We start from the raw sequence: 17,822 nt of genomic DNA, 5'->3' as shown, positions 1-17,822 counted from the left end.
CCCTTAAGTGCCCCAAAAAACCACCCAGCAACACACAGTGTGTTGCACATGTAACTGTAGTCAGAGGATTTTGCAGACGACAAGCAGGACAGCTGTATTTCGATATCAATGCCTTTTTATGGCCCTTTTCCTAAGGGGTTTTCTTTAGAGTCCACAGAAATAAATTATTTACCAATGCAGCAAAAGATGGAGGAAACTGCTCTGATAGCTGTTTGGTGCTGTAAAAACCTGAAGTTTATGGAGGCTCAGGTGGCCCCTCAGCCCTTTTAAAACTTTTTTTGGCAGGGCTACTGGTGCAGAACTACATGTCTGAGAAGGCAGCTGGCTTGCCAACCCCTTGTTAAAATGAATTGTTGTTTAAAGGCCCTATCAAGAATAATCCTTGCTTTATAACTCCTTTTGCAAAGCCAACCACCAAGAAAAGCTGCTGTCACTTTGCAAATAAAAAGCAAAAACCCCTCCCAGGTACAGCGTGAGTTGGACTGAACGGCCCCGTGCGCCAGGCTGCTCTATCGAAGCACTTTGTCGGTGAACCTCCAGTCCCGGTCAGCAATTTGTGGTGTTTTGAACAGCACAAGTAGCTTTAGTAGGAGCAGGTTGGTGATTTTTATTTACTTATTTCTGTTCTTTAGTGCTAGGCACTGCGTGATTATAAAGGAGGGCGCAAACCTGCCCACAAAGAGCTTATGCTGCTCCCAGGAGTAACGAAGAGTATCTGTTAACGATTAAAGGAGAACTGGCTCCTCAGCTGAGGAAATCAAAGGCTAACCACATCACTCACAGTCCCACTCCCACCAAAGGCTAACCACATCAGTCATGGTCCCAGCCTGGGGCTCCTCACAAAGTAGACCCCTGTGGTTGGATGCCTGAGGGAAGGTAGTTGAGATGTTCAGCCCACCATTTTCTATGATATACAGGAGGGGAGCAGCAGGGCCCGTGGGGTCTGGCAGGACTGAGGGGAGAGGGAAGTACCTCTCCATCTTACAGGCCTGAGGAAATGGGATGGGGGGATCCCCAGGACTGGAAGAACAGCAGGGAGCCCGTGAAGGGACTGGGGGGCTGAGGGGGTGGCGGGCAGCCCTCAGGGAGGGGAAACCTGTCTTGGGGAGCGTGGCTGCAGGAGGGCCATGAAGATTATTAGAGGGCTGGAACCCCTCTGCTGTGAGAACAGGCAGAGAGAGTTGGGGGCGTTCAGCCTGGAGAAAAGGCGTCTCCGGGGAGACCTTAGAACCCCTTCTAGTCCCTGAAGGGGCTCCAGGAAAGCTGCAGAGGGACTCTTGATCAGGGAGCATAGCGATAGGACGAGGGGGAATGGTTTTAAACTGAAAGAGGGGAGATTTAGATTAGATATTAGGAAGAAATTCTTTACTATGAGGGTGGCGATGCACTGGAACAGGTTGCCAGAGAAGTTGTGGAAGCCCTGTCCCTGGAGGTGTTCAAGGCCAGGCTGGATGAGGCTTTGAGCAAGCTGGTGTAGTGGGAGGTGTCCCTGCCGATGGCAAGGGGATTGGAACTGGATTATCTTCAAGGTCCCTTCCAACCCAAACCATTCTGCGATTTTGTGATTCTGTGAAGGCGGGACCCGCTGAGCCTTGGGGGGGGGGGTCTATCGAATCCCCGCGCAGGGATGAGAAGGGAGGAGGAGGGTGGGGAACGGACAACAGAGACGAGAGATACAGCGAAGAGCTCCCATAGTTCTGAGGGAGGCGGGGAAGGTACTGAGGGACGGTGGGCGGGACCCCCGACGCGCACGGCTCGCTCCCTCTGGTGATTGGTCGCCAGAGAGAGTGGGCGGGGCGGCGCCGCGCGGTGCCCGCCGGGAGCTGTAGTCCGCTTGGGGCGGGCGGGCGGCGGCACCTGCGGGCAGGGGACTCCGGGGTGGGCGGGGCGGGGGGAGGCGAACACGTGGTCAAGGGCGGGTCCGCCGCGGGTCACGTGATGTTTGGGTGCCGGCGGCAGGGCGCAGCCTCGCGGCGAGGGGCGCGCGGCGGCAGGTGAGGGGCGCGCGCAGGGGCGGTGGTGTGTGCTGGGCCTTCCCCGCCCCTTCCCCCTTTACCCCCCCTCCCCCGTGTGTGTGACAGGGGGTGGGGACAGGGACAGGGACAGGGTGTGTGTGACATGGGGACAGGGCTGGCCTAGCACAGGGTGTGTGTGTGACATGGGGACAGGGCTGGCCTAGCACAGGGTGTGTGTGTGTGACATGGGGACAGGGCTGGCCTAGCACAGGGTGTGTGTGTGACACGGGGACAGGGCTGGCCTGGCACAGGGTGTGTGTGTGACATGGGGACAGGACTGGCCTGGCACAGCGTGTGTGTGTGACACGGGGACAGGGCTGGCCTGGCACAGGGGGTGTGTGTGTGTGACATGGGGACACGGCTGGCTTGGCACCTGGTTTGTCTGACACGGGGACAGGGCTGGCCTGGCACAGGGTGTGTGTGTGTGTGACTTGGGGACAGGGCTGGCCTGGCACAGCGTGTGTGTGTGTGTGACATGGGGACACGGCTGGCTTGGCACCTGGTTTGTCTGACACGGGGACAGGACTGGCCTGGCACAGGGTGTGTGTGTGACTTGGGGACAGGGCTGGCCTGGCACAGCGTGTGTGTGTGTGGCACAGGGACAGGGCTGGCCTGGCACAGGGGGTGTGTGTGTGTGACATGGGGACACGGCTGGCTTGGCACCTGGTTTGTCTGACACGGGGACAGGGCTGGCCTGGCACAGGGGGTGTGTGTGTGTGTGGCGCAGGGACAGGGCTGGCCTGGCACAGGGTGTGTGTGTGTGTGACATGGGGACAGGGCTGGCCTGGCACAGGGTGTGTGTGTGTGTGTGTGACATGGGGACAGGGCTGGCCTGGCACAGGGTGTGTGTGTGTGTGTGACATGGGGACACGGCTGGCTTGGCACCTGGTTTGTCTGACACGGGGACAGGACTGGCCTGGCACAGGGGTGTGAGCAAGGAGGGACACGCGTGCTGAGGTGCCGTGCTCTCCCAAAGACCACACTTGTGTCCCATGTGGCTCGTGACAAGGCAAAGAGAGGAGGTCCCTGCTCTGTCACCAGCAGTCACCATGACACTGTCCCGTGGTTGCTTAGTGCAATGCAACATTGATGTGTCAACCTCCGGTGCGAAGGCAACGTTGGGAACTGCTCCGTGAGCCGTGTTGTAGTTAAATAACAGGTTTTCTGTCAGTTTTAACCTCACGGAGGGTATAATGCTATTTATTTATTATTTTTTTTCCTTCCAGGCTAATTCAGGAAGCTTTAGCCAGAAATGAGTCAGTGAGATGGACTTGCAAGTGCAAGGAGAGGAAAGAAAACTACTTTTAAATGTGTAAAGTGCCACTTTTTACAATATCCTTCACTGACTGCAGAAAGGGGTTTTTTTGTTGCTTCAAGGTGTTTGTGGTTCAAAGCTTTTAATAAAAGCTCCCTGTCGTTCACGGTACAATTAACCTGCAGCATCTGGTGCTGGAGTGGACTTTTCTGGGGAAATCGTGTTTTTTCACTGAATTGCTTGGTGTCTTTGTGCGCATATCAAAAACCAGAGGGTTTGGAAACCTAAAAGCATGTGTTCCTTCTTCCACCCTCACACCGCATACGCGCTACGAAACCTCTTCTTGTTGGCATTGGAAATATGCCGTGACATTTGCAGCTCGGGATGCGTCCTCGTGTCTGGGAGCGCCCCGTAAACAAGCAGTCATCTGTTTGGAAACACGTGCGTGGGGTGGTGGCCTGCAGTTTTGCTCTTTGTGCTTCCTTCTGCTAAATCCTAAATTTTTACTAGCTGCGTGGTGCGTGGACTGGGAAGGCAGGACTAAACTACAAGGGTTTTTTTTTCCCTTTTTTTCTTCATCCCGTAGTAATAAGATTTACATTTTATCCAGCATTTACCCTTTTTTCCAGGTTGGTGTTTCCCTTTGCAATGGGTCTGTGAATACGCGATGCCTCATCCTTCCTTGTTGATCTCTTTATTGCTCTGGTCCAGGAGTCGATGCAGATGGTTCAGGTCTTTAAATCACCGATGACTCAGGCCAGCTGCTGTCTGGCCGCTCAGTCCCTTCCTGCTCCACTGTCTTCTCCATTTGCAATGCCCTTTTCCATCTCATCTAATCTCATCTCCAGGTTGGTCTCTGGCCTTTTTCCAGGGTGCTAATGACGCGCTGATTTCCTATCTCCAGCCATCAGCCCAGCAACAAATAACCCCTATTGCTTTCTCCAAAGCCTCCCGCCTTGCTGGTTTGCTTGTGTATATTAATGCAATTAAAAATCTGCACAACCACCACTGATGTGGCTTTGATGGACATCAGAGAGGCTGAACAGCGCAACTACATGTCCTACTGCAATCCTGGCTCCTCAGTCAGATCTCCGTCTCTTGTTACCTCCTGCCATAGTGTCTAAAACAAGACTGAGCTTTTGGATCATAGAATGGTTTGGGTTGGAAGGGGCCTTAAAGACCATCTAATTCCAAACCCTATGTCCCTGGGCAGACACACCTCCCATTAGACCAGGTTTCTCAAAGCCCCGTCCAGCCTGGCCTTGAACACCTCCAGGGATGGGGCATCCACAGCTTCCCTGGGCAACCTGTTCCAGTGTCTCACCACCCTCATAGTGAATTTTTTTTTCATAGTATCTAGTCTAAATCTCCCCTCTTTCAGTTTAAAACCATTATCCCTCAATTTATTGCTCCACTCCTTGATCAAGAGTCCTTCCCCATCTCTCCTGTAGCCCCTTTAAGTACTGGAAAGGACTATAAGGTCTCCCCAGAGCCTTCTCTTCTTCAGACTGAACAACTCCAACTCTCTCAGCCTGTTTTCGTAGGAGAGGTTCTCCAGCCCTATGGTTGTCTTCATGGCCTCCTCTAAACCCCTCCAACAGGTCATGTCTTTTTTGTGCTGTGGGGTCCAAAGCTGGGCGCAGTATTGCAGGTGCGGTCTTACCAGAGCGGAGCAGAAGGGCAGAATCACCTCCCTTGCCCTGCTGGCCACACTTCTCTTGATGCAGCCCAGGATGAGGTTGGCTCTCCCGGCTGCACGTGCATGTTGCTGGCTCATGGTGAGCTTCTCATCCACCCACACCCCCAAGTCCTTCTCCTCAGGGCTGCTCTCAATCCATTCTCTGCCCAGCCTGTATTTGTGCTTGGGATTGCCGTGACCCAGGTGCAGGACCTTGCACTTGACCTGGTTGAACTTTATGAGGTTTGGACGGATCCACCTCTCAAGCCTGTCCAGGTCCCTCTGGATGGCATCCCTTCCCTCCAGCACGTTGACTGTGCCACGCAGCTTGGTGTCATTGGCAAACTTGCTGTAGAATGTAGATTCTACTGATGTAGAGTCATAGAATTCTGCCTCCCTCCTAGATGGGCATTGGCAGTTGCTTGGTTCAAAGGAATTTCTGCAGTATAACGCTGTGCCGCTGCAGTTTGGCTGGTGCCTGTTGTGCAACCACTGCAAATTATTTAGCCGAGGTTGGCTACCAAAACTGGTAGGAAAAAAGATTTTGATAGTAAAGCCTTTTACTCTCATCCTCTCTTGTGCAAGAAACCTTATTCCTTTTCTCACGACTTGCTTGTTTTTTTTTTTAATTTTTTTTTCATTTTAAACCTCTCATAATTTGCTCCTCACCACGCAACTCTCTGGTGTGACCGGGTCTCCTTGCCAGCAAGACGGCTGTTCTGGGGCTGGAGATCCTCTGCTGAGCATGCAGGAGAAATCATACTTCTCTGTCTTGATAAATTTGCACATCGATATTACAGCACTTAAAATCTAATTTAAAAAAAAAAAAAAGGAAAAAGAAGTAGGCAAGCTGAAAATGAATGAGTCTGTGCTTCCCCTTGCTTATAAATATACATCAAATGGTATTTTGAATTACTGGTTCTTCTGGGAATTCAGGGATATTTAAATAGCAAGTGTGAAAGGGTAAATAATATCAAGATAAAAATAATACTTTCAATTCACTGACTGTGCCATAAACACATTCTGCTAGATGAAAATGGAAAGAACTTTTAAGAAAAAATCCAATTTACTTTTCCTGTCTTTGTTATCCTCTTTCCTACACTTCAGCTAGTTTGGGCGGTGGGGTTGGTAGTGGCTCTCGCTTGGCTTTTTGTGGACTGTCTGGGGGTTGCTGGAACTGCAGGGGATCATGGAAATCCGTGACACCGGAGGGTTTTGTGTGGGCAGGAGGAGCCTCTCCCCATGTTTGATGTAGGGTTGGAGTCATCATCATCAGGGCAAAGGCTGCTTCCACTGAAAAAGACTTGAGCATCCAGGTCTGATCCCCAGGAGACCTGATGGATTGATGGATGGATGAATGGATGGACTGGGTCCTTCCACCCAGATTGTTGTTGTTGATGTCTCCCTGACCGTAAGAGCGGATGCATTTGCGGATGGCATGATCCATTTGGTCTAAATTTCGCGCAGATATTTAAGCATGAGCTTAACTCCGAAAATTAAGCATCAAGTGCCTGCAAGCAGGCATTTTTTTGGGGAAATAATAGAATCATAGAATGGTTAGAGTTGGAAGGGACCTTAAAGATCATCTAGTTCCAACCCTGCTGCCCTGGGCAGGGACACCTCCCACTAGACTAGGTTGCTCAAAGCCCCATCCAGCCTGGTCTTGGCTGGACTTCCAAGTTCTTGCAGAACTTGTCCTTCAGCAGCATCACCAGCCCTTCAAATTGCATTTTTTTATTTATTTTGAGCATACTTTTTGACACGCGCAAATAAAATCTGGCCACAAACTTGTGTTGGCGTTGCCAGCAGTGGCGTTAAGCGTTGCAAGGATGGAGGGAAGCTGGTGCCCATCACTTGGTGTAGAGCGCCCAGAAAGCTACGTGTAAAATCTGTGCTATCGCCCTATTGCGAAGGAGCTGGAAGTGTGTGTCCTTTTGCTGTCAGAAAGGTTATTTGTGGTTTTTAATAACACACTGTGTTTCCAAAGGAATATGGTAAAGATAAGAATCCTACTCTCTGGTTTTTTTTTTTCTGCTTGCCTTGCAAATGATGGTATGTAAGATTAAAATAATGCAAAAGAGTTAAATTAATCTGATTTAACACTTGCGGGGAGGTTTCTATTTAAAACTTCTTTTTCTTCGTAGTGTCACTAGTCAGGAAATTCAGTAGGCAGGTGCCATCTCTTTGTTGCAGTGCTTGGGCATGTCTCTGCTTTTCAGTGTTTCTGATGATGGAAAAAATAGCATTTAACTCAAAAAAAAAAAAAAAAAAAAAAAGGGGCAGGATGGAATTTTTTTTTTTTCATGTCCATTTTGCTTGCAGCGCCATTAGAAAGCAAAGATTGCAGCGGTGATCAGTTTCTTTTTTAAGTATATTCTGAAGATGGGTACAAAAAAAGAAGAAATGGTGTATGAGACTTGTGTTTGTTTTTTTTTTTTTCTGGGATGCAGAGCTGTGGGGAAAAACTCTCCCAAGGGCAGTTTAGGTGCGTTGGTTACTCATCTGCTGGGATGCTGCAAGTGAAATCTGCAAAACATTTTCCATCTTCTCCTTGAATGAAGTCAAACTCAGCTGCAATACCTATACTTCCATTCTTTTAGTAAATTTACTTTTTTTTTTTTTTTATAGTAAGTGCTCATGTTGGGTTAAGCTGCGTTTTCTTTGCTGTCTCTGTAATCTCCTCCACAAATAAAAGCAGAAAATATCTGCAAAATGGTTTATACTCTTCATTGTGTGGCACATGTTTTGTTCTTCTGCTGTCGCCCCTGCTGCAAAAACCACGCGTTGCAAAAACATGAATTTTTTTTTGAGGTTATCGGGGACTTTATTTGTCTTCCTTCCCCTGCTACATACATTTATTATGACTGTAGTCTTGAATAACTTGGCTATGTATTTTTTTTTTTCCTGTAGGACTCCTCCATCATCTGGTGCATGGAGTAAAGGAATGCAGGAGACACCCATGCTATAGGGTTTTATTCCAACCCTGTAGGTTGCCACAGTCCTTATTTCCGTAAAATAAAACATATTTTTCCTTCCATGAGGGGCTTTGATCATACTCATTGCTGAAGCTCGTTGCTTTTTTTTTTAGTTTATAATAAATCTTCTTGTGATGCTTCTGCGTGGAGAAGGGAGGTGCCTCCTTCATTTTTTTTCTGCATGTGAAAACCAGGCAGATTTGGAGGTGTTGTGACCCAAATTTTTGGATTAACCCATTTCTTTTCTGTGTGAGATGCCAGACACTCGAATATGGTACGAGGGAACTCCCAAACTTGCTATTACTGGCTGCTTTGTAGAAAAATCTCATACGAGCAGATAGCTCAGGAGCTCTGTGGCGGAGACATACACAGCCAAGAACGCTCTTAATTATTTATTTTTTGCCCTGAAATTCCCTTATTTATTTACCAGCATGTGGTGTCTTATGACTGTGACCACAGTCTGCATGCAGTAGCGTTCACTGTGCAGCTGTTTTGCTCCAATTTTGGGTTGTCTTAGGGGGGGAAAAAAAGTCCTCCTGGGAGGTTTGGGGAAGACTGGGACGATGTCTCACCAGATTTTTGAGCTCTGCGGTGGTGACTTCGGGTTAAGGTAAAACTAACTGCAGGGAAAATCCAGGCTGTGCTCTGCAAAGACAGAGTTTTTCATGTAAAAAATGCAGCTTCTGGTCAAAATTTCCCCCTTGAATTTTGTCCTTGCTTATTTTCAGTCCTTAAAAATTGAAATTTTTAATGCGACTAGTTTGGAAAACGTACTAGCGGCTAAAAGAAGGGCTTTTTATCAAAGGGAGCAGTGGTTGCGACTAACTGTAGATAATTGCAATTATGTTGGAGAGGAAATATTAGCAAATGCTTTGCAGCATCCCGTGTCACAGCCTGGAGATGCTTGTTACGCTCCGAGCTCTTCTAATTTTGGAGAGGGGAGAAAAAAACCGCTGCCACGCATCTGTTTGGCGATGGTGAAGGTGGATGATGCTGCAGGAACTGTGCTGACTTGCAGGGTACCACCTTGTTCAATATAACGCCGCACATGACATATTTTCTTTGTTTGCTATTTTTTGTCATTTCATCTGACTGGAAATAGGAGCCGCAGACAGCGATCACTTGAGTTTGTGTAATTTTGCCGTTGCTTCTGTTGAAGCATCCCTTTTCCAACATGTGGGCTTGATTTTTTGAAGGGGTATGATGCAAATTATTTGCTTACAATGCTGGTTGCGCACAGGGACCGTTCAACGTCCCGCCGGTGATTGAAAGTCCCTCTTTGTCCCTTCTGTTCGCGGTGGAATCTTTATTAATGAGAAATCGAACTTTTTTTTTTTTAATGGTAATTGCTGCAACGGCTTGGAAGTTACGTCCAATGAACTGCATTTTCTATTCCCAGCTAATGAAAAAAATAATTAAAAATCATGTGGCTGTATGAGAGTAGGTGCTGTGATTTAAGGCATAGGTTGATCTATGTTGTTTTTTACCATCTTCCATGTAGCTCCATCCTTCTGTTGGGAGCTGCAGATCTTGAGCTTTTCCTTCTTGCAAAGCGAAGCAAGAGATAAACCTTATACAGCCTTTGACTTTCTTCTTTTCCCCAACAAAACAATTGATTTATGATCCCTTGTCACACTATTAGCTTTCTAGACTCTTACAAGAACCTCCTAAGTTGTAAAATACCTAAATTATACAACTTTAAACAGTGCTAAGTAGCTTGAGATGTGATTTGTCTTTCCCAAATGTTTTGATGTCATCTGTCTTCTGCCTGGTGTATCCCCAGCCGCTCTCTGACCTAAGTGCCTGCCGCTGCTGGAGAGACCCTAATTTCAGTCCCAACAAATATTCTCGTGCAGGTAGTGACCAGGAATGGATACTCAGACTGAAAACTGCCAAATCCCTCAGCCTTTCTTCATAAGAGAGGTGTTCCAGTCCCCTAATCATCTTGGTAGCCCTTTGCTCTACCCTCTCCAGCAGTTCCCTGTCCTTCTTGAACCGGGGAGCCCAGAACTGGACACCGCACTCCAGATGCGGCCTCACCAAGGCAGAGTAGAGGGGGAGGATGACCTCCCTCAACCTGCTGGCCACACTCTTCTTGATGCATCCCAGGAGACCATTGGCCTTCTTGGCCACGAGGGCACATTGCTGGCTCATGGTCATTCTGTTGTCCACTGGGACTCCCAGGTCTCTTTCCACAGAGCTACTCTCCAGGAGGTCAGCCCCTAACCTGATGCTCACCATCCTCTTCCATACCGTTTCGTACAGATTGTAAAGGTATCCAGATTTGTAGTGACGGTAAAAAATCAAGTCATTTTACTAGGACAGTTTTACTAATGATAAATATAGCAAAAAAAAAAATATATTAAAATGGTGGTGCTTAAAGTTGTATTGAGGCCACTGCATGTTGGTGGCTCAATTTCTCAGTGTCAAGGACCTTCAGCTTCCATTAACTGCAAGTGGCTGAAGATGGAAATAGGTGGCAAAACGTGGGTGTCGCAGCCCCAGAAATGCTGCCCTAAGCTTTTTGATGCTTCTGGTTTAGAGAACGACCGTGTGCTTTCCAAAGCTCACTTTAAGTATTGATCATCCAAGTTTCATAGGTATGGGTTGTTTTTCTAAAAATGTAATGGTTTGCAGTGCCAAACTGCTCCCTTGGAGCTGCATCTTAGCAAATGGTGTAACCAGTGACCAGTTGCAGTGTTAGAATAAAATGGGATGCTGCGACTGCCTTGTCTTTGAATTTGAAAAAACAGATTGATGGTCTCACTACAGATATTTTCCTGGTTATCATCTTGAGAGCTTCAAGCAGAGGGGTTTCTTCTCCTTTTCCCCAAACATGGGGCAATGGAAGAGATTTCAATTCTATTTGTTTTATTTTTTTTCTCCCCTCGTGGAAATACCAGCAGTTTAAAGATCCTCCTCTTTGTGCGTGGAAACCAAGATGTGCCTTTTTTTTTTTTTCTTTCTTTGCACGTTATTTGGGCATATCTTTGTTCCGCTTTGTATATAGAGATGTGTCATGGGCTCTGAGGTCTACAGGCTTGCTCTTCTCTCTTTGTCCAGTTCCTTTCCTAATGCGTTGTGTTTGACATCCTTTTTTAAATTGATTAGAGTTTGTTATAATCCCATACTTGGAAAGAAGGCTGTGGGTCTTGTGGGTTTGTGAGGCATTTGAACGCAGAATACAAAGAGTGGGCAGAAAGCAGCCTGGAGGTTCTCCTGTCCTCAGGACACTCACCTCCTGCCTCCCTGCACCTCCTGGCTTTGAACATCCCTTTTCCTTTGGCCTCTGGCAAAACCGGAAGGAGCTTTTGCATTTTTCTCAGTGGTTTCTTCATGGGCTTGAGATGCTGCTTCTTCAGCCCCCTATAGCCTGCCTCAGGTGCTATATCCTCTTGCAGGGAGGGTTCAGCTTTTGCTGCTTTTCTTTGCTGGAGGAAAGGAGACCAAAAATATAAAGCTTTGCTTTTTGTAAGCAAATTGATTTTCAAAATCTGTGGTTCTTCCTGGTGTGGGGCAATAATGTATGTCCTTGGAAGCAGGCAGTGGCCTTGAGGGTAGGGCAATGAGTGGTCTTCACCACTCTCTTACATGCAGATGGAGCTACTTGGCTGCCTCCTTCCACAGCAGCTTTGCTGGAGGAAGACTTATGGACCTGATGTCCTTCTTGCTCCTCTCCCGTAGCCCAAAGAGGCAGGTAGTTGTCATGGTCAGTTAAGGGCTGAGTGGATGTCATCTGAGTGGAGGTCATCTTGATGGACGTCAACTCAAAGCCTACCAGCCTTGTGATAAAGCTCTTGTAGTTGGGTAAGGAAATGTTTTCTGGTGGTTCATCATGCTCCATTTCCATTACTTGCCTTCCTGGGCAGATTGAGGCTGGTTATTTTGCCTGGCCATCTGCACATCACTTCGCAAAGTTGTTCTTCTAAGCAGACGAGGGTGACCTTGCACCTGCTGATTCGGTAGCCGGGCTCTAATGCTGGCTCCCTGTGTTGCCTCTCATAAATAACTCTCGTTTTCTGTGTTCATTTCCAGGACCTGTTTACGCCTTGCCAAAAATAATTACAACCTCCGAGACCGGGATTTGCTGGGTGAGGAGGAGGAGGGCACAGCAAAACCTGCAATCTATGTTTTTTCTTGCGCTTTCATCAACATGATGCTGCCAGTGGGACTAGGATCTCCCTTCTGGGGCATGAATCAGGCTGCGCTCATGTTCGCCCGGGATCACTTCTGTTCTGTGCATGAGGTTTCTTTCCCATCCTCTGCTCAGCATCATCTTAAATTCATGTCCCGGGCGATGCCTCCCTCGCCTGTTTTATTACCTCTTAATGTGTTTTCCCAAGTATATCTCGCGCTCGGATAAACCTCTCCTGCTTTCTTTGGCTCTTTCTGCAGTCTTCCTCCTCCAGCTGCTGTGTGCGTCCTTTCTTCATCCATGCAGAGGTACTTTTCTGCTTTTCAGCCTGTTTTTTCGAGCACTGTGGAGCCCATGCATCCTCCTCGAGAGGCGGATGGATGCCGGCGCTCCCGGTTTTGCATCGGAGCCGGCGTTAGGTGTGGTCATGTGTGGAGCCGGCGGGGAAGGCAAGCATATTTTTAGCGTGCACTTCTGTGCGCCGCTCAGGGGGCCACCCACAGTTGAGTATGAAAATAATAGCGGGGACATTGGGTAAGCTCCGCAGCAAAATGTTGATATGCAAATTGCCGTCTTAAGAGCAAACCTCAAGGCGATTTTTTTGGCAATGCAGGCAAGGCTCTGGAGCAGTGTGTTTTGAATAAAGATTACAGCAAGGGATTTTGCCTGGAGGGCACGCTCGTCTTATTTATTCTGAAGCTTAGCAGAGCTGGTAATTCAGTGTTGGAAGCCAACAGGGTGAAATGTATGCACCTTTAAAAAGGTATTAGATTAGCACTGGCAAAACAAAATGTAACATCACCTCTGTAACTTGAATTTCCAGGTTTGCAGAAGCAATAAATTCGATTGCGTTTAATTTGCAAGTGATTCCTGGGCATTGTCCAGGGAAGAGATGGCTCTGATGGCTGCAGAGCTGGTTTGGGAGATTTGGAGGCATTATCTGGTAATAAATGAGCTTGTGGCAGCTATCTGTGCTTCTTTAACTTTTACCTTCAAGTTGATGATAGGCACCTTGGCTGTTTGAAACTTTTCAAGAAGGAATTGGATAAAATATGATCACTTTTTTGTTTGTTTGTTTTAGTTTTTTGGTTACTCTGCTGATAGTGGCGCTGCTGGGAAGGAAATGGCAATAAATGAGGAGAACCAAAGCAGGGGTTTCACGGTTCTTGCTTTGCAACTGTTCAGGCTGGTCCTGTGTCCATCAGTACAAGGCAGAGGTACCGTTTCTCCTTCTTTCTGCCCCCAAGCTCAGTTGTATTTAGCAGCTACAGCTGGGCAGCTGTGTGGGTTTTGTGGTAGGTAAAGCAGTTATCCTACTTCAGTAAAGACAGGGAGCGTCGCGGGAGATCAAGAGGAGCTATTACATGCCGTGGGACCGCTGGCCAAAGGTCGTTCTGTTTAATATTTGAGCACTGAAAGTAGATGGCAATTTTAACCTCTTGACAATGCCTTCTGCGCTGGCATATCTTCTGTTCTTACCCGCTCTTGCCTAATATTCCTGTTTTATCCTTGATCCTTCTTTTGAACTTATTTGGTTTGTGGTGTCTCTTTGTCTTATTATTAAATGATGTATTTAAGATGTGCTTGATGACTTGAACACTATCAAGAGCTCAGGTTCTTCCCTCCTCTCACACACATCCTCCATAATTAGATTATAGACAAAGTTATTAAACGTTTCCTATGTGCTGGTGATGGGCTTAATTTGGTAGATGTTTCCTGGACAGAGTTGACCAAATGCTTTTTGCCTGTGGACCACTACAGCATCCTCAGCCATTGGATGGGAAGGCTGGAAGACTGCATCTGCAATGCTTTTACCCCTTGTGTGTGGTTTCTCAGGGACTTAAATACCCTGTGCTGAGGTGTGCGTTGGGCTTGTACACCCCATCAAATCATCACGGGCCATGCTTGGACTTGAGTGAAGCCAACATGCCCGACAGAACACTGGGAGAACATGCCCTGGAGCTTGGTTTTCTTTGTTGTACATCACACTAACATTAGCTTTTTAGAAGTCTTGGTTGACGACTTCAGAGTTCAGTTGAAATTTTCAGTTGAAATTGAGGAATCTGTGCCCAATACTGCCAAGTTTTGTATAATGGATTTTTAGGTACTACTGATAGTAAGAGATAACTTGATGTGTGAGTGCTGCTGTGCTTGTTTAGGGTATAACAGCTGAATATGCAAATTTGGTAGAATTACTTGCAAATTGAGAGTTAAGAGACAGAGTTCTGTGGACTTGCCCCAGTGAAGTGACTGCGAAGTGGATTTGAGTCCTTGCATTTATTCCAATTCTTGAGGAGCAAGTACAGTGGTTCTTGCTAATTTGTGGCTGTTTTCGTTATTCTTATATTGTGAAGCCCGGGCATTACCGGGAGAAAGAAAAGTTTGTATAACAATAAATACGTTGCTCTAGGTTTGGAAATGGTATTAAATGAGGCGAATTCTTGTAGTTTTATTTTTGTGTTGTTGTTTGTGGTGTGAGGGTTTTTTTTATTATTATTAGTTCTCTGAGATTGGTACAAATCCGTACCTTTTAGAGGCTGGAGAAGGATGATCTGCGGTGAAAATAGAAGTAGCTGGTGGCAAATTTTGCTTTCTTTCAATGTGACATGGAAGAACCAGGTGGCTGAGGCTTTGTGGGAACTCGTTCTCCTGACTTTGATATAAGTTTCTGTTGATCAGCTCTTAGTTCATGTCCTTTTACTTTAATTATACGTTCCAACACCATAAGACTTTTAAATATCAATTTTTGAGAGTGTTCTCTGCCAAAACTGCATGGTTTAAGTGCAGATCCTGTTGGCAGGCATCTAAGGAGCTTCCTTCTTTTGCAACCCCGTCCTCTCTTGCCTCCTTAAAAGTCAAACAGCATTTGATAAAATAGCAGAGCTTTTTAAAACATGCGAAGAAAGTACACAGAAACTCGGTGCGGTGCTCTCATGAGCGTGGAGTCCTGTGAAGATCACCATGTCCTGCTTGCATCTCAACAGTGCCAAGTGAGTAAAAGAAAAACATCTTCCTAGCTTGGTTCAGGCTTGTCTTGAATCTTCTTTGTGTCTGTCCTTTGCTGAATCCTTCATCTCTGTGGCGTTAAACACAAGGTGCTGGTTACGTCTTCCAGAGTCCTTCTTCTGCTGCCCTGTACCTCGTTCAGTTGTTGACTCTTCCCTACAAGGTCATGAATCTCGGTTCCTGGCTTTCATGGAATCATGAAATGGTTTAGGTTGGAAGGGACCTTACAGATCATCCAGTTCCAACTCCCCTGCCATGGGCAGGGACACCTTCCATTAGACCAGGTTGCTCAAAGCCCCATCTGGCCTGGCCTTGAACTCTTCCAGAGATGAGGCCTCAAAAACTTCCCTGGGCAGCCTGTTCCAGTGCCTCGCCACCATTATAGTGAAAAAATAGTGACTTTGTCATGCTCCAAGTCACTGTTGCTCTGTACTTAGTCACTCTTGATGACATCACCTATGAACATTTGTAGGGATGTTCTTAATTTTCCCCAGATCTTGTTTTTTTGATGGGATACCTTCAGGGAACCTTAGCGACGACTGTCATGTCGGTGTTTCTTTCTCTCCAGATTGTCTCTGCATTCCCTCATGTTTCCCATCCAATCTGTGTTCTCTTTCTGCATTCAATCTCCTATTTTAAGGTCTTTAACGCAGGAATCATCTCCTTACTCTGTGTTTATACACCACTCAGTGTGATGCAGACGTGATTCCAAAGTGCTGCTGTTGATAATACCTTTCAAATAGTTTGTTGTTGTAGTTAGCAATCTTGGGAATGCTGCCCTTTATATATGTATACGTGTGTGTGTGTGTGTCTGTATGTGTGTGTCTGTGTATGTATATATGTATGTGTTGTGTGTATGTAGATATATAAATATATGTTGGACCAGGACAAAAGTTAAGACATTGTAGCATGTTAACATTTGAAAATCTCAGAAATAATAAAAGCTATATATTTTTTTCTGTCCCTGCCTTGGCTCCTTTGGTAGTTGTGATATCAGCTGCTTTGTGTGGGGAAGCTGAAATGGTGAACTCTGATCTCACCGGGTAAGAAACATTTTTCTAAAGCTGTGCATTTAGACTAATTCTGTCTGCCATACAATGTGCTGAGGATTTGTGATCCTCAGCAGGCATTTGACAGATCTTAACTAGTTATGCTATGTCTTGTCAATCAAAATTAAACGCCTACCTCACTCCTTCCTACTTTCTCTCTCTTGCAGCTTTTTTATTTAGGTTGGTCATTAAAATTGCTTATAACCATAGAAACGAGGAAAACCCGCCCCTTACTTTCCAGATCTTTAGCGTGATATTCCTGTACTGACATCATGTGAGTTATATACACGATAGCTTAAAAAAAAACTCAAAAAAACTTGCAGGTAGGCAGAGTTGTCATTAATTCCTCCCTATAATGGAGTTGTTCCTACGGATGCTAGCCAAAAATCATGTCCCTCTTGCATTCCTGTACAGGGTGCAGGAGGAGACACCCTGGTGTGGAGGAACCACCTGACAAGATAGAGAAGAAAACAGATAGATATGTGGGATGGGAAGGGTGGGAGGATGAGATAAGGAGAAGATGGGTCAGCAAGAAGTCGCATGAGCGACGTAGTGCGTGTTGATAATTTCAATATTGTTTTTCATCCCTCTAGGGCTTTGTGCATGGTTGGGTGCTCCGAGAGATGGGCGTAGTATTGAGGCTTCTGTAAAACTGGGCTACCACGTTTCTACGGTTGAGGATCTGAATCCCCACTTGGCAGGATGGGATGTGTTGTGGCTTAGCTTTTTCTGAAAAATTAAAATATTCACTGTTTTTCCTTTGCGGAAGCAGTTTAAAACCATTTGACCCAAGGCTATGTGAAGGTAATAGAAACTCTTACCTTAGGATCCATGAGCATCCCACAATTTCAGTGCTGGACTCTGTGCTGGACAAATAGCGCTGTTTTCATTTGGAGCAGTATTGTTACATGTGAGATTGCTTGAGACAAGATTTCTGACTTTTTTCCCCACCTGAAGTTGCACTACATCACATGAATATTAGGGTGGGGATTTTGTTGGTGATGGTGGTGGTGTTTTTTTGGTTTGGTTTTTTTTTTTTTTTTTTTTTTTACAAATGGAAGGAGTAATCAGATGAAAATAGTTAACTGTAGCTGTCAGCATTGTTCTCTATAACTCAGCTCAGTTTTGCACTTTTTATGAATTATGGAAACTTCGTAGCACATGGAAAGTGATACTGTGTCCAGCTTTGGAGCCCTCAGCACAGGAAAGACATGGACCTGTTGGAGTGAGTCCAGAGGAGGTCACAAAGATGATCCACTCTGCTATGGGGACAGGCTGAGAGAGTCGGGTTTGTTCAGCCTGGAGAAGAGAAGGCTCCGGGGAGACCTTAGAGCCCCTTCCAGTCCCTGAAGGGGCCTTATAAGATAGTTGGGGACAAACCTTTTGGCAGGGTTTATTGCGATAAGACAAAGGGTAATGGCTTTAAACTATAAGAGGGGACATTTAGACTAGATAGAAGGAAGAAATTCTTTACGATGAGGGTGGTGAAACACTGTCCCAGGCTGCCCAGAGTGAGGTGGTAGATGCCCCATCCCTGGAAGCATTCCAGGTCAGGTTGGACGGGGCTCTGAGCAACCTGGTCTAGCAGAAGATGCTGGGGGGTTGGACTAGGTGACCTTTAAAGGTCCCTTCCAACCCAAGCTATTTTGTGATTCTATGAAATGGGTTTATTACATCATTAAGTAGATCTCCAGAGTTATCTGAGCTAT

General features: G+C 46.5%; 1 protein-coding gene across 8 annotated transcripts in view; it reads left to right on the top strand.

The window, feature by feature from the left end:
* Nucleotides 1-1,884: 1,884 nt before the first annotated feature.
* The window catches only part of TSNARE1 (t-SNARE domain containing 1), a 521,888-nt gene continuing 505,950 nt past the window's right edge, over nt 1,885-17,822 (top strand). For 2 of the 8 annotated variants that reach the window (XM_074577946.1, XM_074577941.1), the window contains exon 1: nt 1,885-1,994. The gene's annotated coding sequence lies outside the window, so the exon portion shown is untranslated. The remainder of the gene's footprint in view (nt 1,995-17,822) is intronic. The other 6 variants (XM_074577945.1, XM_074577942.1, XM_074577944.1 and 3 more) reach the window with 5 other exon arrangements.

Source organism: Larus michahellis, chromosome 2, assembly GCF_964199755.1.
Source record: "Larus michahellis chromosome 2, bLarMic1.1, whole genome shotgun sequence".
Classification (NCBI taxonomy): domain Eukaryota; kingdom Metazoa; phylum Chordata; class Aves; order Charadriiformes; family Laridae; genus Larus; species Larus michahellis.
Note: the sequence above shows the minus strand (reverse complement) of the source record. Positions and strands in the feature narration are given on the sequence as shown.